Below are 27183 nucleotides of genomic sequence, written 5' to 3'. Positions count from 1 at the left end.
GGGCTACGCTACGGTAACTACCTAGGGCCATAGTAGGGGGTGGTGAGTTCGAGAGCAACGAAAGGCGTTCTCGTTGCATAGGGGGCGGGACGGTAGCCGTCCGGGCCACTCCACGTTCGTGGGGACTGGCTGGGGACAGTCTAGGCGGTGGGCGGGACGGACTAGCGACAACGCATGTCAGAGCCTGAGGAGCGGGGCCGGGTTAGGAATCGGTGAGACCTGGATGGGAGTGTCAGAGCGGCGGCACAGCCGAGAGGGGCGGTAAGTACAGAGGGGCGTCAGAGCCCGGTCTAGGGCAGGTTGTGCTGGGCCCCCTCAAGCTGGCCTGGCTCCAGGAAAAGTTTTGAGGTTCATTGGGCGGGCTGGGACTTCCCCATTGCCAAAGCTATGGGAGTAGTCTGGCGGAGAGGTGGGGGGAGGGTGCTATTAGGGCAACCACTGCTCTCTGCAAAACCAGATGTAACCAGGGCATTGCTTTTTCTCCTGCACCCGTCCTGTGGAATGCCCAATAGCCAGACATCTGTACGGCTACAAAACTGGGATCTGAACCAGCGTTCCTGGTAAGTTATGCACTTGTGCTGCTGCTCAGGAGAAATTCAAACACCACCTAGCATTAGCAGAGCGCCCACTGCTAGGTTTTGCTTCTACTGGTGGTGCACACATGCTTTGGTGTACATAAAAATTATTCTGCTCCGGATGGAAAAAATGAGGGGGAACATTGGTCTCAACAAATGAACCACGGATACGTGCTGATATCTGCAAATTTACAAGGTTTAAGGTACAAAGTTGGTCTACATATCCACAAACATGAGCTATGGCTATAAATTGGATATCTGCAGATTTGTGGGGCTCTACCAATAGGATTCCCACCCCCCATCATGACTTGCACTGACAAACACTCCCATTTGAAGTAGGACCTAGCATTTGTTCACTCACCTAAATATTTCCCCGTACTATCGATATTCTTTCTTTTACTGAATCAACTTCTGTTGGTCAAAGAGACAGGCTATGTCTACACTGGCATGATCTCGCGCAAAAACTCTTTAGCGCAACAGTTTTTGTGTTAAAGTAGTTGCACAAAGGCACATGCCAGTGTAGATGCTCTCTTGCACAAGAGCATCCATGCCAGCGTAGACGCTCTCTTGCACAAGAAAGCTCTGATGGCCATTTTAACCATAGGGCTTTCTTGCTCAAGTAATTCATGTTGCCTGTCTACACTGGCATCTTGCGCAAGAACAGTTGCGCAAGAGGGCTTATTCCTGAGTGGGAGCATCATAGTTCTTGCGCAAGAAGCCCTGATTTCATACATTAGAACGTTAGTGTTCTTGCGCAAGAACTCACGGCCAGTGTAGACAGGCAGTCGCTTTTGCGCAAGATCACGCTAATGTAGACACAGCCTTACAGTTTAGTGTATTTCCAGAAAATCCATGTGTAAAATCAAGTAATAGCTTGGGCGGAGGCTTTTATGCAACAAAAGCTTGTCTCTTTCACTATAGCAGTTAGGCCAATAATAGCTATTCTCTCACCCACTTTGTCTAGCGAATAGCCTGACCTGTGTATGGCTACAACAACACTACAAACGATATCATTTATGTCTTATTTGGTTTGTGCTTAAGACAATCACTCACACGATCAGGTAATGCCAGAGAGCAGAAACTGCAGGGTCTGACTTTTATAGAATGCTAGAATTGGAAGGGACCTTGAGAGGTCATCGAGTTCAGTCCCCTGCCCTCACGGCAGGACCCAGTACTGTCTAAGCCAGCCATGTCAAACATGTGGCCCAATCTAATTTTTTTGCGGCCCGCAACTACATCTTTATAAATTATCTAAGTGTGGCCCACCCGGTTACATTGTTTATAACAGGGGTGGCCAACCACCCCTGATTAAGGAAATGCAGCTCCTACTGGTTCTGAGCCGCGTGCCAGGACTGCTTGCGGCTGGCCGCTCTGTACATGCTGTGACGACACATTGGGGTCCCCCGTCTCCTGCACCCCCGAAATGGCACGAACAGACTCCGCCAGCCAGTAGAATAGAGGTGGTTTATTGCTTCTCCAGTATACAGCACAGATGTCATCAGGTTACAGGGCAGGCCTAGGGTGCCTCAGCCCCCCTTGATATGGGGCAGGGGTCTCGGCTTCTAAACCCCCCAGCCTGTTGCTGAGGCTACTTCCTCCATGCTCCCAGACAGAAACTAACTCACTCTCCTCCAGCCCTGCCCCCCAGCCAGGGCAGCATTCACCTTCCTTTATTCCTCTCCATGGGGGTTAGCTGGTCGGACCGGTTGAGAGATCCCTTTGCATAATGACCCATCCCTGTCCTTCTGGGCTGTGGTACCGGCGGCAGCCAGTGGGGTTACCACAGACCCATAGAAACCAGCAAGTTCCCCCCCACTACGTCACACGTGCATCCGAGCGCCTGGAGTGAGAAGCACACGTGGTGGCGGCGGCTCAAGGACCCAGGCATTAAGTTAGAGCGAGGGCGGGGGGGGGGGGTGTGAGGCAGAAAATGCCTCTTCCCCCATTGTATAATGTGTAGCACAACTTGGGGGAGTGTGATTCTCAGTGAGCATGGCTAGCTGCATCCCTAGTGGTCTGGGCACCCATCCCAGCAACAGCTGTGTTGTACATGAATTTGCTAGTCGGTTTTCTCAGTTCTTCATATACAATTACATTGGGGATGGGCTTGTATCCCCAACTTAGTTTGTCAGACCTTCCCATGGCTCACCTGTGTGCAGAAGCAGGCTTTTCATTTCAGACTTAGACCCCACTGCTCTAAGTTCTTGCGTGTAACCTTAGGTCTACACTGAGCACCAATGAAGCATAACAAGGGGAATAGTCTGCACAACTGAGGTTTTAAAGCAGGGGTGGGCAAAAGAGCCTCCGCGGGCCAGCTCCAGCCCACCAAGTGGGTTGATCTGGCCCGCGGCCGCCTTGCCGCTCCCCCACTCCCAGGCCAATCAAGACCTGAGGATTGGGGAGTGTATGGAGTCTCCTCCCCCTGCAAGGGACACATGGCACCTAGAGTGAAGCACCAGCTGTTTTGAACAGCTGGCAATTCACTCAAGGTTCTGTGTGCCCCTTGCAGGATGGGGACAGGGGGTGAGAGACCTCATGCACTCCCATGCCCTGATTGGCCGGGGAACAGGGGGAGTGCGCAAAGTCTTCTCCTGTCGCCAGGGGTGAGCAGCACCTAGAGAGAACTGCCAGCTGGCGATTCTTTCTAGGTGCCGGTGTGGGGGGTGAGGGGCAATCCAGGATCTGTGGGTGGGGAAGCAGGAAGTGTCAGGGGCGGCCCAGGACCCCTTCAAAAATTATTGCCCACTCCTGTTTTAGAGTCCATCATCCCCAGAATCCCAACAGAATTGGGGGGGGGGGGTGTCTGGAGGTAAGATTTTGGGTTGAGAGTATCTCTAACCAAAACAAAGGAGTTAGCGTTTGTAGAGGGGTCTATTTGAAAACATGGGATGGTGGGCGGGCAAAGCCCGCCCACCTTCTAAAAGCCCCTCCCCAGCCTTATGGGAGGGACACTGGACCCATGTCCAACTAATTGCTTGGGACAAAGAATGAATAAAGGATCAAGGAGTGCGGGTTAGAGGTTCAAAATAAGGGAGCCGGATGGGGACACCGAGCAGAGAACCCTGGACAGCGCCCACTGCTCCTCAAAGCTGTCGATGGAGCCAGTGGACGCCGCCCAGAGGAACTCTGCCCGGATTCGTGACACAAGGGAGGAGCGGAAATAGGCCCCACAGTCGCAGAGAACCCCCTCGTCTAGCATCCTCCTCCTGGTATTGTAGATGGTGCTCTTAGCTAGAGCCAGGAGGAGGCTGACGAGGAGGTCTCGCGACTTTGTGGGGCCACGGATAGGGTGTGCGTAAATGAATAGGTGGGGGGAAAAGTGCAGCCAGAACCTCAATAAGAGGTTCTGGAGGAGCCGGAATAGGGGCTGCAACCTGGCGCATTCGAGGTAGGCGTGCGCCAGGTTCTCCCTCACACCGCAGAAGGGGCAGGTGTCTGGAATGGGGGTAAACCGCGCCAAGTACACGCCCGTGCTCACGGCTCCGTGAAGGAGCCGCCAACTGATGTCCCCGATGGGCCGCGGAGTTAGATCGGAATAGACGCTGGCCCACCGGGGTTCCCCACCCTCTACGGGTCTTAGATAGTCCCGCCATTTGGTATCAGGGCGGGACACAAGGGTGGGGAAATGCAGGGTGTGGAGCACGAGCATGTACAGATGTTGCCTTGGCACGGCTTGGAAACAGACCTGCTGCAGATTTTGCAGCCGGCTGGGGGTCCAGGGGTGGGGAGGCCGGGGGGGCCCGTGGAACAGGGGCCCAATAATAAGGGACGGAGGCTTTGCAGGAGGGGAGGGGAGGGGCGGGGTGTACCCTCTCGCAAGGACCGCTGCAGGAAGTCGAGAGCGGGCCGCGGCAAAGCCGCCTTCACCTCCTGGAGTAGGCGCAGGGGGGTTCGAAGGGTGGAGAGCCCCATGCGTTGAGCGAGCGCTCGGGGATCCACCCAGTCCCCCCTGTCGTAGTCCAGGAGGTCCCCGACCATGGTGGTTTCTGCCAGGATCAGCCTCCGGCGCACCGAGGGAGACTCCGCCACCTGCACGCACAAGGCTGGATTGTGGAGCAGGGGCTCCGCGAGGAGGTCTGCTCCCTCGGAGGCCACAACGGACCTGGTCGCCGAGAAGAGCTTCCAGGTCTGGAGGAGGTCCTGGTAGAATTCCGGCAGCTCTGAGAGGTCTCGCAGAAGACCCCTCGGCTGGATAAAAAAGAGCTGCCGGTCGTATCGGAGCCCTCGGAGGCGGCGGAGGAAGGCGTGCCCCAAAATGCTCCATGCCGGACTACCTGCACTAAAGAGGAGTCTCTGCAGGGCCTGGAGGCGGAAGGTCCGGACCTGGCCGCGCGCACAGACCAGGCCCTGGCCCCCCTCCTCCAGGGGGAGAGACAAGACCCCTGCAGAGACCCAGTGCAGTCCCGGCCAAAGGAACCCCAAAGCTGCCCTCTGGAGCTTGGCCGGGATCTCGGGGTGCGGGCGCAGGGTGTTGAGCCGGTGCCAGAGCATGGACAGGACCAGCTGATTGAGCACCAGCGCCCTCCCACGAAGGGAGAGACACCGGAGCAGTCCTGTCCATCTCCGCAGCCGCTCACCCACCCTGGCCTCCAAACCTTGCCAGTTTTCCGGCGGAGAAGGATGCGTGGCGGATAGATAGACGCCTAGTTAGAGCAGCGGACCCGCGCTCCACCTGATGGCCTGAAGCGCGGGTGGGAGGGAGCCGGCCCGCCACCCGTCCCCGACCACCAGGCCAGAGCTCTTGACCCAGTTGACTCGGGCGGAGGAGGCTGCCGAGTAGACGGCTTGGCAAGCCTCCACCCGCGCCAGGTCGCCCGGGTCCTGGACCACGAGGAGCACGTCATCGGCGTACGCCGACAGGACCAGCCGCAGCTCCGGCTCCCGAAGCACCAACCCCGTCAACCTCCTACGGAGGAGACAGAGGAAGGGCTCGATCGCCAGAGCGGACAGCTGGCCCGACAGCCGACACCCCTGGCGCACCCCCCGCCCGAAGCTGACCGGCTCGGTCAGGGTCCAGTTGAGCCTGACCAGACACTCCGCGAGGGCGTACAGCACCCGGAGAAAACCCACAAACCGGGGCCCGAAGCCGAAGGCCTGCAGGGTGCCCAGGAGATCATAGAATCATAGAATCATAGAATAATAGGACTGGAAGGGACCTCGAGAGGTCATCGAGTCCAGCCCCCCGCCCTCAAGGCAGGACCAAGCTCCGTCTACACCATCCCTGACAGATGTCTATCTAACCTGTTCTTAAATATCTCCAGAGAGGGAGATTCCACCACCTCCCTTGGCAATTTATTCCAATATTTGACCACCCTGACAGTTAGGAATTTTTTCCTAATGTCCAATCTAAACCTCCCCTGCTGCACTTTAAGCCCATTACTCCTTGTCCTGTCCTCAGAAACCAAGAGGAACAAATTTTCGCCTTCCTCCTTGTGACACCCTTTTAGATATTTGAAAACCGCTATCATGTCCCCCCTTAATCTTCTTTTTTCCAAACTAAACAAGCCCAGTTCATGAAGCCTGGCTTCATAGGTCATGTTCTCTAAACCTTTAATCATTCTTGTCGCTCTTCTCTGTACCCTTTCCAATTTCTCCACATCTTTCTTGAAATGTGGCGCCCAGAACTGGACACAGTACTCCAGCTGAGGCCTAACTAGTGCAGAATAGAGCGGCAGAATGACTTCACGAGTTTTGCTTACAACACACCTGTTGATACAACCTAGAATCATATTTGCTTTTTTTGCAACAGCATCACACTGTTGACTCATATTCAACTTGTGGTCCACTATGACCCCTAGATCCCTTTCCGCCATGCTCCTTCCTAGACAGTCGCTTCCCATCTTGTATGTATGGAACTGATTGTTCCTTCCTAAGTGGAGCACTCTGCATTTCTCCTTATTAAACCTCATCCTGTTTACCTCTGACCATTTCTCTAACTTGCTAAGGTCATTTTGAATTATGTCCCTATCCTCCAAAGAAGTTGCAACCCCACCCAGTTTGGTATCATCTGCAAACTTAATAAGAGTACTCTCTATCCCAATATCTACATCATTGATGAAGATATTGAATAGTACGGGTCCCAAAACAGACCCTTGAGGAACTCCACTTGTTATCCCTTTCCAGCAGGATTTAGAACCGTTAACAACAACTCTCTGACTACGGTTATCCAGCCAATTATGCACCCACCTTATCGTGGCCCTATCTAAGTTATATTTGCCTAGTTTATCAATAAGAATATCATGCGAGACCGTATCAAATGCCTTACTAAAGTCTAGGTATATGACATCCACCGCTTCTCCCTTATCCACAAGGCTCGTTATCTTTTCAAAGAAAGCTATCAGATTAGTTTGGCATGACTTGTTCTTCACAAACCCATGCTGGCTATTCCCTATCACTTTATTACTTTCCAAGTGTTTGCATACGATTTCCTTAATTACCTGCTCCATTATCTTCCCTGGGACAGACGTTAAACTGACCGGTCTATAATTTCCTGGGTTGTTCTTATTCCCCTTTTTATAGATGGGCACAATATTTGCCCTTTTCCAGTCTTCTGGAATCTCCCCTGTCTGCCATGATTTTTCAAAGATCATAGCTAAAGGCTCAGATACCTCCTCTATCAGCTCCTTGAGTATCCTGGGATGCATTTCATCAGGACCTGGTGACTTGCTGACATCTAACTTTCCTAAGTGATTTTTAACTTGTTCTTTGTGTATCCTATCTTCTAAACTTACCCTCTCTCTGCTTGTATTCACTACGTTAGGCACACCTCCAGACTTCTCGGTGAAGACCGAAACAAAGAAGTCATTGAGCATCTCCGCCATTTCCAAGTTCCCTGTTACTGCTTCTCCCTCCTCGCTAAGCAGTGGGCCTACCCTGTCCTTGGTCTTCCTCTTGCTTTTAATGTATTTATAAAAGGTCTTCTTGTTTCCACAGATACCCGTGGTCCATCCTGTCGAACGCCTTCTCCTGGTCCAGGGACAGGAGGGCGAATGACAAGCCATCCCTACGCCCGAGCTCCAAGAGATCCCAGACCAAATACAAGTTATCGAATATACTACGGCCCGGGACGGTGTAGGTCTGGTCGGGATGGATCACGTCCGCCAGCACGGACCGCAGTCGCAGCGAGACGGCTTTCGCTACGATCTTGTAGTCCGTGCTGAGGAGCGAGACGGGACGCCAATTCCGTAGGTCGCGGAGGTCCCCCTTCTTCGGCAGCAAGGCGAGCACCGCTCGCCTGCACGACAGAGGGAGGACCCCGCTCTCCAAGGACTCGGCCCAGACGGTGACGAGGTCCGGGCCGAGGACGTCCCAGAACACGCGGTAGAACTCCACGGTCAGCCCGTCCATGCCCGGGGTTTTGTTGTTGGGCATGAGACGGAGGGCTTCCGAGAACTCGGCCAGAGTGAGAGGCAGCTCCAGCCGGTCTCGGTCGCCCGCGCTGACCGTCGGGAGCTCGGTCCAGAGCGCCCTGCAGGCGTCGGCTTCGGTCGGATCCGGGGAGAACAAACTGGCGTAGAAGGCCCTGGCCCTTCCACGCATCTCCACCGGATCCGTGAGGGGGGTGCCGTCCTCCGCCAAGAGGCAGGTGACGTGCTTTTTTGCCCCCCTCCTTTTCTCCAGGGCATAGAAGAAGCGGGAGCCGCGATCCATCTCCCGAAGGAGGTGGATGCGGGATCGAACAAAAGCGCCCCGGGCCCTGTGATCTTCCAGGGCTCGGAGCTCCTCCCGCTTCTCCCGGCACGCCTCGCGGAGGAGTGGATCCTCGGGGGCGGACGCCAGGCGCCTCTCAAGCTTCAAGACCTCCCGCTCCAGCTGCCCTATCGCCGCATCCCTCCGCCGGCTGGCGCCCCGGGAGTAGTCACGGCAGAAGAGCCGGGCGCGCACCTTCCCCACATCCCACCATCGCCGCGCCGAGGGAAAGGCGGGCCGCTGCCCCCGCCAGGCCTGCCAGAACTCCCGGAAGGACGCCACGAAGCCCGCATCCTCCAGCAGGCTATTGTTGAAGTGCCAGTAGGCCGGCCCCAGCCTCTCCGCTGTCAGAGAGGCTTTCACGGCCACCAAATGGTGGTCCGTGAACGGGGCCGGCCGGACGCTGGAGGAGTGGGCTCGTGCCAGATGGAATCGCGAAAGGTAGATGCGATCCAACCGGGAGTGGCTCGACCGCTCGTTCCCCACCCGGACGTAAGTAAAGGTGGTACTGTCGTCCGGGTGGTGGTCCCGCCAGACGTCCACCAGGGAGTGATGTTCCACGATCTCCCTGAGGACGTCCGCCGCGGCCTGGCAGTTCGCGAGTCCTACACGGTCCCGGTCATCGAGGATGGTGTTAAAGTCCCCGCCCAGGACCAGGCACTCGCGAGGATCCAAAGTGCCGAGGAAGGTGGCCGCCTGCCGATAAAAGGTGACCTGGTCCGGGCCCGCGTTCGGGGCGTAGACGTTGACCAGGTTCAACGTCTGCCCCTCCACGCGGGCCCGGACGTGCAGCAGGCGGCCCGGGACAACCTCGGCAGTCCCCAGCACCTCGGGCCGTAGGGCAGGGGAGAACAGGGTGACCACCCCGGCCGAGCGAGCGCTGAGGTGGCTAAAATACACCCCGTCCCCCCACTCCAGCCGCCAGCCAGCCTCGACGGCTGGAGTCGTGTGAGTCTCCTGCAGGAAAACCACCGAGTACCCCCCCTCCCGGAGGAAGGAGAGCACCCAGCTCCTGCGGAGACCCGCCCTACAGCCCCGGGCGTTCAGTGTCGCGATGGTGGCGTAAGTCATACTGAGGGCTGGGGTGGATCCTTGCGGGCAGGCGAGTCGGCGGCCCCCCGCGGGCTCGGCAGCAGACCGCTCCCCGACCCGAAGGTCAGGAGAGAGTCTCGAAACTTGCGGGCCCGGCGGAAGGCCGCATCGTCCTGCCTATTGGCCCCTCTCCCCTGCTGCAACAGGGCTCTAGTGGCCTGAAGGATGGAGTGAAAGTCCCCCCAGCGCTGGAGGGCGAGCTGCACCTTTCCTCTTGCCCCGCGGTTGTCCGCGAGGAATTGGCGCAGCTCGCTCCCCAGCGCCGAGGGGGAACCGGGGTTCTCCTCCGTCCGGGCCCCCAGGTGGAGCTCACGGGCCACGGAGGCGGGCAGACAGGGGTCCGATCCCCGTCGCTGCGCCGACACGGCTGGCGCCGAGCTGCCCGCCCCTAACCCCGGCAAGGGAGGAAGCGGCGGAGGGAACACGGCAGCCCCTAACGGATCGGGGACTGGGGATACAAAAACAACCCCCCGAGGGCCGCCCACAGCTAGCGGGAATGAGACGGCCCTCGTGGGGGTGGCACTAGCGGACATTTGGGGAGGTGGTAGGGATGAATCGGGTGACACGACTGGGGCCGGGATGGGAAAAGGGTGGGGGGACAGCAACGGAAGGGTGTTTTCCACGGTAGGGGTGGGGGGGAGGGTGGGCTCTAGGCTGGACGATGGGTCAGGGTTGGGGGAAGGGGCAGACATGGGGGTAGTAGAGGGATCGGGAACAGGGGAGGGTTCGGTACCGGAGATGGGTTCATAAAGGGCAGAAGCGGGGGTGGGGGGAGGATCGGGACGTGGGGGGGCATCGGAATCCCAGGCAGGGTCTGGGAAGGGGTCCCCCGTGGCCGTTCCACCAGACTGCGGGGCCTCCCGAATGGGGACCTGAGGGTCAGGATCAGGAACAGGAACAGGGGGGTCCGCGCCGACGCCGGGCTCAGATGGAACATCTAGTATTAGTGCCTCGGCGTCGGCCAGTATGGTATCTTGTGGTGGGCCCCCAACGGGAAGGGAGGATGACCGCCCCACCCCGGTTACTGGAGGGGGGGCACCCTCAGCCCCTGGACTCGGTCGCTCGGCGCCAGCTGTCGCCCCGGGGGGCTCGGCAGCATCCGTTCTGGCGCTCGAGTTGGCCGGGCCAGTGGGCAATATCAGGGGTGCCCCGAGCGTGAGGATGGGGTCAGCCACCTGGGACACGGGATCGGGGAGAGGAGGGGGCGGCGCCACGGAGTCGCCGCCCAGACCGAGGCCCGCTGGCGGAGGGTCGTCCTCCCCCTGGGTGAGCGGGGTCAGACCCAGGGCCTCGATCTCCTCAAAGATGGAGCTCAACTCCATCCCCTCGGCCCCGGAGCCTTCCCCTCCGGCCGCCAAGGCACCAATTACCTCGGCGGGGACGGAAGGGGGGGCAATTGGAGCCTGGGCCGGGGGGGCTCCATCAGAGGCCTCCTCGTGGATAGGCTCCTCAGGGGGGACATGGTTGTCCCCCCTCGCTGCCACGGCTTCCTCGGCCGGCGCCTCCTGCTGACGCTCGCCGGGGGGGATTTTGACAGCGCTGGCCCCCCTCGGGATCTTTCGGGGGGCCTTCCCGCCCTCCGCATCGGAGGGGGGAGAGGAAGCCCGCGAACGGCGAGCTCTGCGCTTTCCCCGGACGAGCGTCCAGTCCTCCGAGGTGGAGGTGGAGGGCTGGTCAGCAGGGGCAAGGCCGGGGGGCACGTTTGATTTTCGGGGAGGGCGTTGTGGCAAAGGAGGGAAGGAGGGGGATACCTCCACCTGGGGAGGGCCCTCTCCCTTGCCCGGCGGCAGCCGCGCCACCCTCTCCTCCTCGGGCCCCGCAGGGACAGATTGAGTAGAGGCGGGGCCCGCCTGCCCGCTTGGGCACGTCGGAGGGGGCGCCTCCGGCTCCCGAGGAGGGCCGTCGGTTGGAGGAGGGGCGGCCGCGGAGGCCAGACTACCAGGGGGGCTGGCGGTGGTGGGGCCAATGTCCTCACGGGCCCCGGAGGTCCCGGACGCTTCCCCCGACCGGGCCAAGGGACAGTCCCTCCGGACGTGCCCCATCGACCGGCAGAGGAAGCACCGGGTCTCCCCCGAGGAGTAGTGGACTCGGTAGAGAGCCCCCTGGTAGGGCACCATAAAGGACCCCTCGAGCGCCTCCCCGCCACGCGCCGCCGGCGGCAGCTGCAGCTGTACCTGCCGGCGGAAGGATAGGACGTGGCGGAGGGCGGGGTCCTTACAGCCCAGCGGGAGAGGGCTGATGGTCGAGATGGGCTTCCCCAGAGTGGAGAGGGAAGGTAACAGGGCGGCATTAGGGAGGAAGGGCGGGACGGAGGTGAGCACCACCCGTACGCCCAGGTCCTCCAGAGGTTCGAGGGGCACGTGCACGCCCCCCACCGCCAGGCCCCTCTCCACCGCCTCCTGGGCGGCGGCCTCCGAGGCAAGGAAGAACACCGCCTTGCCGTACATCTTAGAGGCCGCCACCACGGCCGAGGCCCCCACCACCCTCGCCATCGCCCGCACGTAGGTTTCCATGTGGGGCGAGGCGGCGACCAGGAGGCAGCGGACGCCGTGCCTCCTGGTCATGGCGGGAAAGGGGCCCCGGCCGCCAGGGATGGAGCTGCAGGCGGCAGTCGGGGCGGATGACCCGGCACGTGGGGGGGCGGCAGCAGCCACCTGGGCGTACGCTCTGGGGGCTGGAGGTGGATCGCCTCCAGAGCCGGTGGGGGGAACAGCAGGGAGGGGGGGAGCTGCAGCCGGTGTCGGGGCTGCAGCGGGCGGGGCGGTTTTGGCCACGGAGGGGTCGGCTTTCCGGGCCGGGCCCTTGCCTTTCTTCCCTCCCCGGTTTTTCTTGCCGGTCGAGGCAGAGGATCCACCCTTGTCAGGGGGGGCAGCGGCAGAGCTCGGGTCGGGGGTAGGGAGGTCGGCCGCAGCAGTTGCCTGGGCCGATGGCTCTGATGGGACCGAGGGACCATCAGGGACGGGGGTCTCCTCCATCCTGGGGAGTGGGTGGAGTGAGGTGCAAATAGCAAACTGTGGGCGGGGGGGGCAGGGGTTAACCACTCCTCCCCACCAAACAGCAGGCAGGGGCGGAGGGTATCAATGGAAGGGGGGGGGGGGACCGGAAAAGGGGGGAGGCACTGGGTCCAAGGAAGGGCAACCGTAAGAGGGAAGGGTTAGCAGCCACTCCTCCCTGCTGAGACTAGGGCAGAGGAGGAGGGCGCTATTGCAAGGGAGGGGGCACGCGAGGGAAAAGGGGGGGTACACAATTGGGGGGGGAGAGGGAAGGAGGGGGAGGGGGGGAACCAACCTCTCCCTCCCACTAACTGATTTCAGGGAGGGGGGTTCTACCAGGGGTAGTAGACTGGAAACCTAACAGGCCAGCGACCACTCCTCCCTGCAAGGCTGGAAGCAGAGGGGAGGGTGCTGGCAGGGCGGGCAATGAACAAGGTAATGGGTGCAGGGCGGGGGCCGGCTCCTCCGGCTGCACTGGGGTACGAGAAGGACTATGGGGCTGTTGAGCGGCAGGGGTGATGTGAAGGAGGGGTAACTAAAAAAGGGGGGGGGCACAAGCGCTCGGGCTGGGGGCAGAACTCTGGGTGGGGCTACAGGACTTCTGGAGGGGTGGGGGAGAGGGGCATCAGGTTAGCAGGGCAGGATAGGGCAGTGGGGACTGGGAGACAGAGCACTAGCTGAATGTGGGCGGGGCAGGTGAAAACAAACTAAAGCTGAGCTAGTCAGCAAACTGAGGAGGGGAGAAGGGAACAGAGCTGGCTAACAGAGTGGGGAACAGGGCAAGGGAACCAAGGTAAGGGGGGGAGCTCCCAACCTAACACTGCTGAGGGAAGGGGGCCAAGTCCAAGGGGGGGGAGGGAGCTCGCCCACGAGCGTTTGTGGGGGGCTCAGTCCTCGCCCACTGCCGCAGCAAAGACAGTTCCAGGTGGCACTAGCAGGGGGAACAGCCAGCCCCACTGAGGGGCGCTTCCTTGGTGGTGCAGGGGTTGGTGGAGGGGGTTGTGGGGGGGGGGGGGGGGGTGGTATGGGAGGGGGGGCAGCTGGACTAGGGGGAGGGCTCTATGCCTCTCCCCCAGCCCCCCTCTTGGTATCTCTGTCCACCACCACCCCAGGAGCAGGTAAAAAGCTCAGTTCTTGCAAACAAACCCCCTCCACAGTCCAACCGGCAGTCTTTGTCCTCCTTGGTGGGGTGCAGGTAGTCAACAGCAGGCGGGGAGCAGCCAGGTGGGGCAGGCTTCCAGGTGGTGGGTGCTGGTGGGGTCCTCCTTCTCCGGAGCAGTGGAGGAGGGGAGAGGAAGGGCAGCCAGCAGGCCCCCCCTCTCCCCTCAGGCAGCAGCAGCAGCTGCAAGTGGTGGTGAGAAGCAGCAGCAGCAGTGGCTGGAGCAGTGTCCAGGGAAGCAGGCCTCAGCAGGCAGGAGGGTGGCTGGGTGGCTGGGGAGGGCTCCTGCTGGTCTATTTGAAAACATGGGATGGTGGGCGGGCGAAGCCCGCCCACCTTCTAAAAGCCCCTCCCCAGCCTTATGGGAGGGACACTGGACCCATGTCCAACTAATTCCTTGGGACAAATAATGAATAAAGGATCAAGGAGTGCGGGTTAGAGGTTCAAAATAAGGGAGCCGGATGGGGACACCGAGCAGAGAACCCCGGACAGCGCCCACTGCTCCTCAAAGCTGTCGATGGAGCCAGTGGACGCCGCCCAGAGGAACTCTGCTCGGATTCGTGACACAAGGGAGGAGCGGAAATAGGCCCCACAGTCGCAGAGAACCCCCTCGTCTAGCATCCTCCTCCTGGTATTGTAGATGGTGCTCTTAGCTAGGGCCAGGAGGAGGTTGACGAGGAGGTCTCGCGACTTTGTGGGGCCACGGATAGGGTGTGCGTAAATGAATAGGTGGGGGGAAAAGTGCAGCCAGAACCTCAATAAGAGGTTCTGGAGGAGCCGGAATAGGGGCTGCAACCTGGCGCATTCGAGGTAGGCGTGCGCCAGGTTCTCCCTCACGCCGCAGAAGGGGCAGGTGTCTGGGATGGGGGTAAACCGCGCCAAGTACACGCCCGTGCTCACGGCTCCGTGAAGGAGCCGCCAACTGATGTCCCCGATGGGCCGCGGAATTAGATCGGAATAGACGCTGGCCCACCGGGGTTCCCCACCCTCTACGGGTCTTAGATAGTCCCGCCATTTGGTATCAGGGCGGGACACGAGGGTGGGGAAATGCAGGGTGTGGAGCACGAGCGTGTACAGATGTTGCCTTGGCGCGGCTTGGAAACAGACCGGCTGCAGATTTTGCAGCCGGCTGGGGGTCCAGGGGTGGGGAGGCCGGGGGGGCCCGTGGAACAGGGGCCCAATAATCAGGGACGGAGGCTTTGCAGGAGGGGAGGGGCGGGGTGTACCCTCTCGCAAGGACCGCTGCAGGAAGTCGAGAGCGGGCCGCGGCAAAGCCGCCTTCACCTCCTGGAGTAGGCGCAGAGGGGTTCGGGGGGTGGAGAGCCCCATGCGCCGAGCGAGCGCTCGGGGATCCACCCAGTCCCCCCTGTCGTAGTCCAGGAGGTCTCCGACCGTGGTGGTTTCTGCCAGGATCAGCCTCCGGCGCACCGAGGGAGACTCCGCCACCTGCACGCACAAGGCTGGATTGTGGAGCAGGGGCTCCGCGAGGAGGTCTGCCCCCTCGGAGGCCACAACGGACCTGGTCGCCGAGAAGAGCTTCCAGGTCTGGAGGAGGTCCTGGTAGAATTCCGGCAGCTCTGAGAGGTCTCGCGGAAGACCCCTCGGGTGGATAAAAAAGAGCTGCCGGTCGTATCGGAGCCCTCGGAGGCGGCGGAGGAAGGCGTGCCCCAAAATGCTCCATGCCGGACTACCTGCACTAAAGAGGAGTCTCTGCAGGGCCTGGAGGCGGAAGGTCCGGACCTGGCCGCGCGCACAGACCAGGCCCTGGCCCCCTTCCTCCAGGGGGAGAGACAAGACCCCTGCAGAGACCCAGTGCAGTCCCGGCCAAAGGAACCCCAAAGCTGCCCTCTGGAGCTTGGCCAGGACCTCCGGGGCCGGGCGCAGGGTGTTGAGCCGGTGCCAGAGCATGGACAGGACCAGCTGATTGAGTACCAGCGCTCTCCCGCGAAGGGAGAGACACCGGAGCAGTCCCGTCCATCTCCGCAGCCGCTCACCCACCCTGGCCTCCAAACCTTGCCAGTTTTCCGGCGGAGAGGGATGCGTGGCGGATAAATAAACGCCCAGATAGAGCAGCGGACCCGCGCTCCACCTGATGGCCTGAAGCGCGGGTGGGAGGGAGCCGGCCCGCCACCCGTCCCCGACCACCAGGCCAGAGCTCTTGACCCAGTTGACCCGGGCGGAGGAGGCTGCCGAGTAGACGGCTTGGCAAGCCTCCACCCGCGCCAGGTCGCCCGGGTCCTGGACCACGAGGAGCACGTCATCGGCGTACGCCGACAGGACCAGCCGCAGCTCCGGCTCCCGAAGCACCAACCCCGTCAACCTCCTACGGAGGAGACAGAGGAAGGGCTCGATCGCCAGAGCGTACAGCTGGCCCGACAGCGGACACCCCTGACGTACCCCCCGCCCGAAGCTGACCGGCTCGGTCAGGGTCCAGTTGAGCCTGACCAAACACTCCGCGAGGGCGTACAGCACCCGGAGAAAACCCACAAACCGGGGCCCGAAGCCGAAGGCCTGCAGGGTGCCCAGGAGATACCCGTGGTCCATCCTGTCGAACGCCTTCTCCTGGTCCAGGGACAGGAGGGCGAACGACAAGCCGTCCCTACACCCGAGCTCTAAGAGATCCCGGACCAAATACAAGTTATCAAATATACTACGGCCCGGGACGGTGTAGGTCTGGTCGGGATGGATCACGTCCGCCAGCACGGACCGCAGTCGCAGCGAGATGGTTTTCGCTACGATCTTGTAGTCCGTGCTGAGGAGCGAGACGGGACGCCAATTCCGTAGGTCGCGGAGGTCCCCCTTCTTCGGCAGTAAGGCGAGCACCGCTCGCCTGCACGACAGAGGGAGGACCCCGCTCTCCAGGGACTCGGCCCAGACGGTGACGAGGTCCGGGCCGAGGACGTCCCAGAACACGCGGTAGAACTCCACGGTCAGCCCGTCCATGCCCGGGGTTTTGTTGTTGGGCATGAGACGGAGGGCTTCCGAGAACTCGGCCAGAGTGAGAGGCAGCTCCAGCCGGTCTCGGTCGCCCGCGCTGACCGTCGGGAGCTCGGTCCAGAGCGCCCTGCAGGCGTCGGCTTCGGTCGGATCCGGGGAGAACAAACTGGCGTAGAAGGCCCTGGCCCTTCCACGCATCTCCACCGGATCCGTGAGGGGGGTGCCGTCCTCCGCCAAGAGGCAGGTGACGTGCTTTTTTGCCCCCCTCCTTTTCTCCAGGGCATAGAAGAAGCGGGAGCCGCGATCCATCTCCCGAAGGAGGTGGATGCGGGATCGAACAAAAGCGCCCCGGGCCCTGTGATCTTCCAGGGCTCGGAGCTCCTCCCGCTTCTCCCGGCACGCCTCGCGGAGGAGTGGATCCTCGGGGGCGGACGCCAGGCGCCTCTCAAGCTTCAAGACCTCCCGCTCCAGCTGCCCTATCGCCGCATCCCTCCGCCGGCTGGCGCCCCGGGAGTAGTCACGGCAGAAGAGCCGGGCGCGCACCTTCCCCACATCCCACCATCGCCGCGCCGAGGGAAAGGCGGGCCGCTGCCCCCGCCAGGCCTGCCAGAACTCCCGGAAGGACGCCACGAAGCCCGCATCCTCCAGCAGGCTATTGTTGAAGTGCCAGTAGGCCGGCCCCAGCCTCTCCGCTGTCAGAGAGGCTTTCACGGCCACCAAATGGTGGTCCGTGAACGGGGCCGGCCGGACGCTGGAGGAGTGGGCTCGTGCCAGATGGAATCGCGAAAGGTAGATGCGATCCAACCGGGAGTGGCTCGACCGCTCGTTCCCCACCCGGACGTAAGTAAAGGTGGTACTGTCGTCCGGGTGGTGGTCCCGCCAGACGTCCACCAGGGAGTGATGTTCCACGATCTCCCTGAGGACGTCCGCCGCGGCCTGGCAGTTCGCGAGTCCTACACGGTCCCGGTCATCGAGGATGGTGTTAAAGTCCCCGCCCAGGACCAGGCACTCGCGAGGATCCAAAGTGCCGAGGAAGGTGGCCGCCTGCCGATAAAAGGTGACCTGGTCCGGGCCCGCGTTCGGGGCGTAGACGTTGACCAGGTTCAACGTCTGCCCCTCCACGCGGGCCCGGACGTGCAGCAGGCGGCCCGGGACAACCTCGGCAGTCCCCAGCACCTCGGGCCGTAGGGCAGGGGAGAACAGGGTGACCACCCCGGCCGAGCGAGCGCTGAGGTGGCTAAAATACACCCCGTCCCCCCACTCCAGCCGCCAGCCAGCCTCGACGGCTGGAGTCGTGTGAGTCTCCTGCAGGAAAACCACCGAGTACCCCCCCTCCCGGAGGAAGGAGAGCACCCAGCTCCTGCGGAGACCCGCCCTACAGCCCCGGGCGTTCAGTGTCGCGATGGTGGCGTAAGTCATACTGAGGGCTGGGGTGGATCCTTGCGGGCAGGCGAGTCGGCGGCCCCCCGCGGGCTCGGCAGCAGACCGCTCCCCGACCCGAAGGTCAGGAGAGAGTCTCGAAACTTGCGGGCCCGGCGGAAGGCCGCATCGTCCTGCCTATTGGCCCCTCTCCCCTGCTGCAACAGGGCTCTAGTGGCCTGAAGGATGGAGTGAAAGTCCCCCCAGCGCTGGAGGGCGAGCTGCACCTTTCCTCTTGCCCCGCGGTTGTCCGCGAGGAATTGGCGCAGCTCGCTCCCCAGCGCCGAGGGGGAACCGGGGTTCTCCTCCGTCCGGGCCCCCAGGTGGAGCTCACGGGCCACGGAGGCGGGCAGACAGGGGTCCGATCCCCGTCGCTGCGCCGACACGGCTGGCGCCGAGCTGCCCGCCCCTAACCCCGGCAAGGGAGGAAGCGGCGGAGGGAACACGGCAGCCCCTAACGGATCGGGGACTGGGGATACAAAAACAACCCCCCGAGGGCCGCCCACAGCTAGCGGGAATGAGACGGCCCTCGTGGGGGTGGCACTAGCGGACATTTGGGGAGGTGGTAGGGATGAATCGGGTGACACGACTGGGGCCGGGATGGGAAAAGGGTGGGGGGACAGCAACGGAAGGGTGTTTTCCACGGTAGGGGTGGGGGGGAGGGTGGGCTCTAGGCTGGACGATGGGTCAGGGTTGGGGGAAGGGGCAGACATGGGGGTAGTAGAGGGATCGGGAACAGGGGAGGGTTCGGTACCGGAGATGGGTTCATAAAGGGCAGAAGCGGGGGTGGGGGGAGGATCGGGACGTGGGGGGGCATCGGAATCCCAGGCAGGGTCTGGGAAGGGGTCCCCCGTGGCCGTTCCACCAGACTGCGGGGCCTCCCGAATGGGGACCTGAGGGTCAGGATCAGGAACAGGAACAGGGGGGTCCGCGCCGACGCCGGGCTCAGATGGAACATCTAGTATTAGTGCCTCGGCGTCGGCCAGTATGGTATCTTGTGGTGGGCCCCCAACGGGAAGGGAGGATGACCGCCCCACCCCGGTTACTGGAGGGGGGGCACCCTCAGCCCCTGGACTCGGTCGCTCGGCGCCAGCTGTCGCCCCGGGGGGCTCGGCAGCATCCGTTCTGGCGCTCGAGTTGGCCGGGCCAGTGGGCAATATCAGGGGTGCCCCGAGCGTGAGGATGGGGTCAGCCACCTGGGACACGGGATCGGGGAGAGGAGGGGGCGGCGCCACGGAGTCGCCGCCCAGACCGAGGCCCGCTGGCGGAGGGTCGTCCTCCCCCTGGGTGAGCGGGGTCAGACCCAGGGCCTCGATCTCCTCAAAGATGGAGCTCAACTCCATCCCCTCGGCCCCGGAGCCTTCCCCTCCGGCCGCCAAGGCACCAATTACCTCGGCGGGGACGGAAGGGGGGGCAATTGGAGCCTGGGCCGGGGGGGCTCCATCAGAGGCCTCCTCGTGGATAGGCTCCTCAGGGGGGACATGGTTGTCCCCCCTCGCTGCCACGGCTTCCTCGGCCGGCGCCTCCTGCTGACGCTCGCCGGGGGGGATTTTGACAGCGCTGGCCCCCCTCGGGATCTTTCGGGGGGCCTTCCCGCCCTCCGCATCGGAGGGGGGAGAGGAAGCCCGCGAACGGCGAGCTCTGCGCTTTCCCCGGACGAGCGTCCAGTCCTCCGAGGTGGAGGTGGAGGGCTGGTCAGCAGGGGCAAGGCCGGGGGGCACGTTTGATTTTCGGGGAGGGCGTTGTGGCAAAGGAGGGAAGGAGGGGGATACCTCCACCTGGGGAGGGCCCTCTCCCTTGCCCGGCGGCAGCCGCGCCACCCTCTCCTCCTCGGGCCCCGCAGGGACAGATTGAGTAGAGGCGGGGCCCGCCTGCCCGCTTGGGCACGTCGGAGGGGGCGCCTCCGGCTCCCGAGGAGGGCCGTCGGTTGGAGGAGGGGCGGCCGCGGAGGCCAGACTACCAGGGGGGCTGGCGGTGGTGGGGCCAATGTCCTCACGGGCCCCGGAGGTCCCGGACGCTTCCCCCGACCGGGCCAAGGGACAGTCCCTCCGGACGTGCCCCATCGACCGGCAGAGGAAGCACCGGGTCTCCCCCGAGGAGTAGTGGACTCGGTAGAGAGCCCCCTGGTAGGGCACCATAAAGGACCCCTCGAGCGCCTCCCCGCCACGCGCCGCCGGCGGCAGCTGCAGCTGTACCTGCCGGCGGAAGGATAGGACGTGGCGGAGGGCGGGGTCCTTACAGCCCAGCGGGAGAGGGCTGATGGTCGAGATGGGCTTCCCCAGAGTGGAGAGGGAAGGTAACAGGGCGGCATTAGGGAGGAAGGGCGGGACGGAGGTGAGCACCACCCGTACGCCCAGGTCCTCCAGAGGTTCGAGGGGCACGTGCACGCCCCCCACCGCCAGGCCCCTCTCCACCGCCTCCTGGGCGGCGGCCTCCGAGGCAAGGAAGAACACCGCCTTGCCGTACATCTTAGAGGCCGCCACCACGGCCGAGGCCCCCACCACCCTCGCCATCGCCCGCACGTAGGTTTCCATGTGGGGCGAGGCGGCGACCAGGAGGCAGCGGACGCCGTGCCTCCTGGTCATGGCGGGAAAGGGGCCCCGGCCGCCAGGGATGGAGCTGCAGGCGGCAGTCGGGGCGGATGACCCGGCACGTGGGGGGGCGGCAGCAGCCACCTGGGCGTACGCTCTGGGGGCTGGAGGTGGATCGCCTCCAGAGCCGGTGGGGGGAACAGCAGGGAGGGGGGGAGCTGCAGCCGGTGTCGGGGCTGCAGCGGGCGGGGCGGTTTTGGCCACGGAGGGGTCGGCTTTCCGGGCCGGGCCCTTGCCTTTCTTCCCTCCCCGGTTTTTCTTGCCGGTCGAGGCAGAGGATCCACCCTTGTCAGGGGGGGCAGCGGCAGAGCTCGGGTCGGGGGTAGGGAGGTCGGCCGCAGCAGTTGCCTGGGCCGATGGCTCTGATGGGACCGAGGGACCATCAGGGACGGGGGTCTCCTCCATCCTGGGGAGTGGGTGGAGTGAGGTGCAAATAGCAAACTGTGGGCGGGGGGGGCAGGGGTTAACCACTCCTCCCCACCAAACAGCAGGCAGGGGCGGAGGGTATCAATGGAAGGAGGGGGGGGGGGGGACCGGAAAAGGGGGGAGGCACTGGGTCCAAGGAAGGGCAACCGTAAGAGGGAAGGGTTAGCAGCCACTCCTCCCTGCTGAGACTAGGGCAGAGGAGGAGGGCGCTATTGCAAGGGAGGGGGCACGCGAGGGAAAAGGGGGGGTACACAATTGGGGGGGGGAGAGGGAAGGAGGGGGAGGGGGGGAACCAACCTCTCCCTCCCACTAACTGATTTCAGGGAGGGGGGTTCTACCAGGGGTAGTAGACTGGAAACCTAACAGGCCAGCGACCACTCCTCCCTGCAAGGCTGGAAGCAGAGGGGAGGGTGCTGGCAGGGCGGGCAATGAACAAGGTAATGGGTGCAGGGCGGGGGCCGGCTCCTCCGGCTGCACTGGGGTACGAGAAGGACTATGGGGCTGTTGAGCGGCAGGGGTGATGTGAAGGAGGGGTAACTAAAAAAGGGGGGGGGGCACAAGCGCTCGGGCTGGGGGCAGAACTCTGGGTGGGGCTACAGGACTTCTGGAGGGGTGGGGGAGAGGGGCATCAGGTTAGCAGGGCAGGATAGGGCAGTGGGGACTGGGAGACAGAGCACTAGCTGAATGTGGGCGGGGCAGGTGAAAACAAACTGAAGCTGAGCTAGTCAGCAAACTGAGGAGGGGAGAAGGGAACAGAGCTGGCTAACAGAGTGGGGAACAGGGCAAGGGAACCAAGGTAAGGGGGGGAGCTCCCAACCTAACACTGCTGAGGGAAGGGGGCCAAGTCCAAGGGGGGGGAGGGAGCTCGCCCACGAGCGTTTGTGGGGGGCTCAGTCCTCGCCCACTGCCGCAGCAAAGACAGTTCCAGGTGGCACTAGCAGGGGGAACAGCCAGCCCCACTGAGGGGCGCTTCCTTGGTGGTGCAGGGGTTGGTGGAGGGGGTTGTGGGGGGGGGGGGGTGGTATGGGAGGGGGGGCAGCTGGACTAGGGGGAGGGCTCTATGCCTCTCCCCCAGCCCCCCTCTTGGTATCTCTGTCCACCACCACCCCAGGAGCAGGTAAAAAGCTCAGTTCTTGCAAACAAACCCCCTCCACAGTCCAACCGGCAGTCTTTGTCCTCCTTGGTGGGGTGCAGGTAGTCAACAGCAGGCGGGGAGCAGCCAGGTGGGGCAGGCTTCCAGGTGGTGGGTGCTGGTGGGGTCCTCCTTCTCCGGAGCAGTGGAGGAGGGGAGAGGAAGGGCAGCCAGCAGGCCCCCCCTCTCCCCTCAGGCAGCAGCAGCAGCTGCAAGTGGTGGTGAGAAGCAGCAGCAGCAGTGGCTGGAGCAGTGTCCAGGGAAGCAGGCCTCAGCAGGCAGGAGGGTGGCTGGGTGGCTGGGGAGGGCTCCTGCTGGTGCAGGAGCGGGAGCGGGGGGAGAAGGGGAAGAGCAGCTTCTGCACCCTGCTGCCTCTCCTCCTCCTCTTTCCCAGGAGTTGCAGTGGGGCAGGGGAATGGCACCCACAGAGCCCGAGTGCGGAGGAGGAAAAAGCAGCCCTAAAGGGCAAAACTCCTGTTAGAAAAGCAGAGAACTGAAGCACAATTAGGTGCAGCTGGGAGGGAGCTGGCTGAGGCAAATTGGGGCCAGCTGACTTCTCTGCTGTCTCTCTGAGGGCCTTTAAAAACCTCAGCAGTTGGAGGCTGGAGAGGAGAGTGAGAGGATGAAAGGAAGGTGGTGGAGAGGCAGAGGAAGAAAGGGAGAGAACAAGTTGGACCAGCATTAGGTAAAGGCAGCAAGGGAGGGAGCCTGTGGGCCCCTGGCTCCGGTTCCCTACCACTGAGACCCGCTGCAAAACCCCAGTAGTGGCTTGGAGAAGAGGGACCCTTACCACATCCTACAAAGACTAACACCTTTTTGAAATAACTGCAGCTGCCCTGTCTACACAGCCCCTATTTTGAAATAGCTATTTCAAAATAGGGGCTGTGTAGACAGGGCAGCTGCAGTTATTTTGAAATAAGGGGCCTCCAGCCCTTCCCAAGGTGCCCTGCTGGCCTCTGTCTACACTCAGCCAAACTCTGTTGTTCCCCCTTCCCTTGGAGCCCTTCAAGCTGCAGCCTGAGGGGAAAGGGCTTGGGGCACACAGGAGGCGATGACAGCCCTGAGCCACGCAGCAGCTGCCCCTGCCATGCATATTGGCCAAAATGAGCCAGTCTGCTGCTCCCACCCAGCCCTCCACTTCTCCCAAGGAGCAGTCGGATGGCTCCCGGGAGCCTGCCAGGGGCCAAAAGAGGCATGCACCTTCCTGGTCTGGTGCGGAGATCCTGGACCTTATTGAGGTTTGGGGCAACAAGACCAACCTCCAGGATCTCACCAGAGACAGGAACACCAATGTCTATGGCCAGATGTCCAAGAGCCTAGCCAACAAGGGGCACATCCGCACACAGGAACAGGTGCGGATGAAAGTGGAGGAGCTCTGCCAGGCGTATGCCAGGGCCCGAGAGCGCAGCTCCCACTCCCAGGCAGAATCCCACACCTGCCCTTACTACAAGGACCTGGCCTGCACCTGGGGAGTGGGGCAGTCTCTTCCCCCCCACCCTGGGTAGTGGACTTGGGGCTCGAGATGCCAGTCGTAGTCCTCCCGGGGGACAGACACAGAGAAAGAGGAGGAATAGGAGGCGCCAGATGAGGTCAGCACTGTCACCCTCCTGACCCTGGAGCCCCAATGCTCTGGATGTGTCCCAGGCACTGTTGGAGGTTGGGGAATCTACATGAGGTGAGTGCCATCACTTTCCCTATGCACATAGGGTGGAGGGGGTGGGAGGCGAGGGGCTGGGGCGTGCTCCTCGCTTGGCCTTTGTGGCCTGGGGATCGCGCAGCAGCCTGTGCATGTGAGAGCACGTGCAGCGTCACTCCAAGGCGCACAGCCCCAGCAGGCTGCACCAGAGGACCCTTGTGCTATTGTCCACAGCGAGTCTGGGGAGGCCTGCCATACTCATGACACCGAGGTGGGACACCCTCCCTCCACAAGCCACTACTAGAAGGAGGCTGGGGAGGAAGGGAGGGAGGCACACACACCCACACCACCACCCCATCAGCAGTGCCACACACAGGAAAGTCCACACTCTCAGGGCAGCATCCACTCCTGGGGACACCTCCCCCCACAACACCCTGTCCCCCTCTTCTCCAGCAGGCAAGGATAGAAGTTCTCTCCCTGTAGGACGTCACCCCTGCCAGACCCAAATTGGTGCGTGGCATGAAGCGAAGCCCAGCCGCCCTGTGACCCCGCCTCCCCCCCCAGCCCACAGAATCCCCATCTGTCTGGCACCTTCCTATACCTACTTGTCCCCAGGATGGGGGGGGGGGGTTGTGAGACTCCCCCGCCCCAGGACATCTGGGCCCCTGCAGGTAACGGCCCACTGACTAGAGTGCACATGGCCTAGATCCAAGCACATTGCCATCATCAGAGCCGAGAACTCTCGCTCTCAGCTCAGGGTATGTCTACACTACAGCACTATTTCGAATTAACTTACTTTGAAGTAGTTAATTCGAATCAAGCTAATTTGAAATAACATATCTATACACGGGGGCTGTGTCTAGACTGGCAAGTTTTTCCGCAAAATCATCTGCTTTTGCGGAAAAACTTGCCAGCTGTCTACACTGGCCGCTTGAATTTCCGCAAAAGCACTGACGATCTCATGTAAGATTGTCAGTGCTTTTCCGGAAATACTATGCTGCTCCCGTTTGGGCAAAAGTCTTTTTCCGAACGAGCAGAGGGCCCGTTCCAGGAGACGGAGGAGGAGGAGGAGGGCTCTGAGAGCCAGGAGCCTGCCGCCAGCCTGCCTGGGACCCGGGACCCCCGAGGCACCCCACAGAGCCGCTCGCCTGTGTCGTCCGAGGCCGGGGAGGCGTCCACCTGTGAGTACCATCGTGTTCCCCTTATGTGTACGGGGGGCTGGGGCGAGAGGGAGCCCCGGGACCGTGCGCCTGGGCCTTGCACACCACGGAGCAGCAGCTGGGGATCCTGCAGGGGCCCTGGCCTTGCAGAGGGGAGCTGGGTTTCACACACCTGGGCCCCTGGGGTAATTGACCGCTGGTCTTGTTGCACCACAGCCGCAGCACCCGGGCCTGCAGGGCGCACCACCCCGCCTGCAGCAGCTGTCCGTGCCCGGGAAAGCAGGAGAGCCAGGAATGAGGAGGAGTACCAGAGGCTGCACCTCCGGTTCATGGATCACCAGCTCCTCACCCAGGACCACTGGGTCCAGGAGGACCTGAGGCTGCGCCAGAGGAGTCTGGAGGCCCTGGAGGAGCAGGGCCGTGCCCTGCGAGGCCACCTCCAGAGCCTGCTCGACCGCTTCCCATTTCCTCCTCCTGCTGCTCCCCCTGCTCCCCCTCCTGCTCCCGCTCCTGCTTCCTCCACACCCCCCGTCCCTCCTGCCCCCCCCCTCCACAACCATTTCCCACCGACGCCCCCGGACCCGCAGTGTGGCGAGACGGGAGAGGCAGCCGGACTCCCACCCCTGAGCTTTCCTTTCCCTTCCTCCCTTCCCTCCCCTTCCAGCTCCCTCGTCCCAGGTTTCCCCCTCCCCTCTCCCACCCTCATTCCTCCCTTCCCCCACCCCAGTTATGTGAAATAAACAGACGTTTTTGGTTGAAAAACAGGTGTCTTTATTTTACAGTAGGTAGGGAGGGGAAAGGCGAAGGGGGGTAGGGTGGAAGAAGGCCCCAGTGGGGCATGCAAGGGAGAGGTCAGTCCTCCTCCTCCACCAGAAAGCTCTCCCGCAGGGCTTCCCGGATCCGGACGGCCCCCCACTGGGCTTCCCGGATGGCGGCGGTGTGGGGCTGACCGTAGTGTCCAGCCATACGGTCAGCCTCAGCCATCCAGGCTGGCAGGAAAGCCTCCCCCTTTCGCTCACACAAATTGTGGAGCACACAACATGCTGCCACCATGGGAGGGATGTTGTGCTCGGCCAGGTCCAGACGGGTCTGGGGGGAGGGATTGAGGTGCCCCGTGTAGGGCTTCATGAGCCAGGGCTGCAGTGGGTAGGCGGCATCCCCCACCAGGCACACGGGCATGTCCATGTCCCCGACCCTGATGTGGCGGTCGGGGAAGAAGTTCCCGGCCTGCAGCCGCTGGCACACGGAGGAGTTGCGGTACACCCGGGCGTCGTGTGCTTTGCCGGACCAGCCCACATTAATGTCCGTGAACTGGCCCCGGTGGTCACACACGGCCTGCAGGATCACGGAAAAGTACCCCTTGCGGTTCACATAATGGGACACCTGGTGTTCCGGGGCACGGATGGGGATGTGCGTCCCGTCGATGTCCCCACCGCAGTTGGGGAAGCCGAGGGCGCCGAACCCCCGGATGACGGCGTCCGGGTCGGCGAGGCGGACCACCCTGCGGAGCAGCACCCGGTTGATGGCCTTGACCACCTGCGGAGAGAGACACAGCAAAGCGCTAATCAGTGGGGCGCCCGGGTGTCTGGCAGCGTTCGTGCCCTGGCAGTGCCCCGCGCCCCCCTCCCGGAAGCAACCTCCCTGGCGGCGTGCAGTACGGCCGGGACAGACCGACCCCTCCGGTGCGGAGCGCTTTCGCCTCCTCCCGCCCCCCCTTTGTCCCTGGGGCGGCCCATCCCCTTCTCGCAGCCCCCCTCCCCCCCGGCTCGGTGGCCGTACCTGCATGAGCACCGTACCTGCATGAGCACCGCTCCGACGGTGGATCTCCCCACGCCGAAGTGGTTCCCGACGGATCAGTAGCTGTCTGGCGTGGAGAGATTCCAGAGGGCGATGGCTACCCGCTTCTGGAGGGGGATGGCGGGCCTCATGTGAGTGTCCCTTCTGCGCAGAGCACGGGCGAGCCACTCGCAGAGCTCCAGGAAGGTGTCCCTCCTCATTCTGAAGTCCTGGGTCCACTGTCGGTCCTCCCAGCGCTTCAGAACGATGCGGTCCCACCAGTCGGTGCTGGTGTCCAGACGCCAGACGCGGTGTGACGGACCGTGCCGTGTCTGGGCGCAGCTGAGGGCGTCCGCTCAGGGCGAACTGCTCGAATCCGGGGCTACTTACAGCCCCCGACTGGTGACCTCTCCACACAGGCCACAAACCAGTCCCACAGAGCGCTTCAGCAACCTGCCTGAAGCCTCCCGAGCAAAACCCCTCCGACACCCCAGCAATATCCGTGCCCCAGATGGCCCCGGGCCTCATACACAGGTGGGGGGTCCTAGCACCCAATCCCACCTACCCCGAACAAGTCCTGTCCGGTTCCAAGAAACCA

At 62.5% G+C, this 27183-nt stretch overlaps 1 long non-coding RNA gene across 1 annotated transcript; it reads left to right on the top strand.

Annotated features, from left to right (window-relative positions):
- Positions 1–27: 27 nt before the first annotated feature.
- LOC142818428 (uncharacterized) lies at positions 28–27183 on the top strand. Its single transcript, XR_012895899.1, has 3 exons — positions 28–560; positions 24687–24830; positions 25026–27183. It is a non-coding gene; the product is annotated as an uncharacterized LOC142818428 (long non-coding RNA).

The sequence above is a fragment of the Pelodiscus sinensis genome, chromosome 15 (assembly GCF_049634645.1).
Source record: "Pelodiscus sinensis isolate JC-2024 chromosome 15, ASM4963464v1, whole genome shotgun sequence".
Classification (NCBI taxonomy): Eukaryota; Metazoa; Chordata; order Testudines; family Trionychidae; genus Pelodiscus; species Pelodiscus sinensis.
This window is presented reverse-complemented; position numbering and strand designations above follow the sequence as displayed.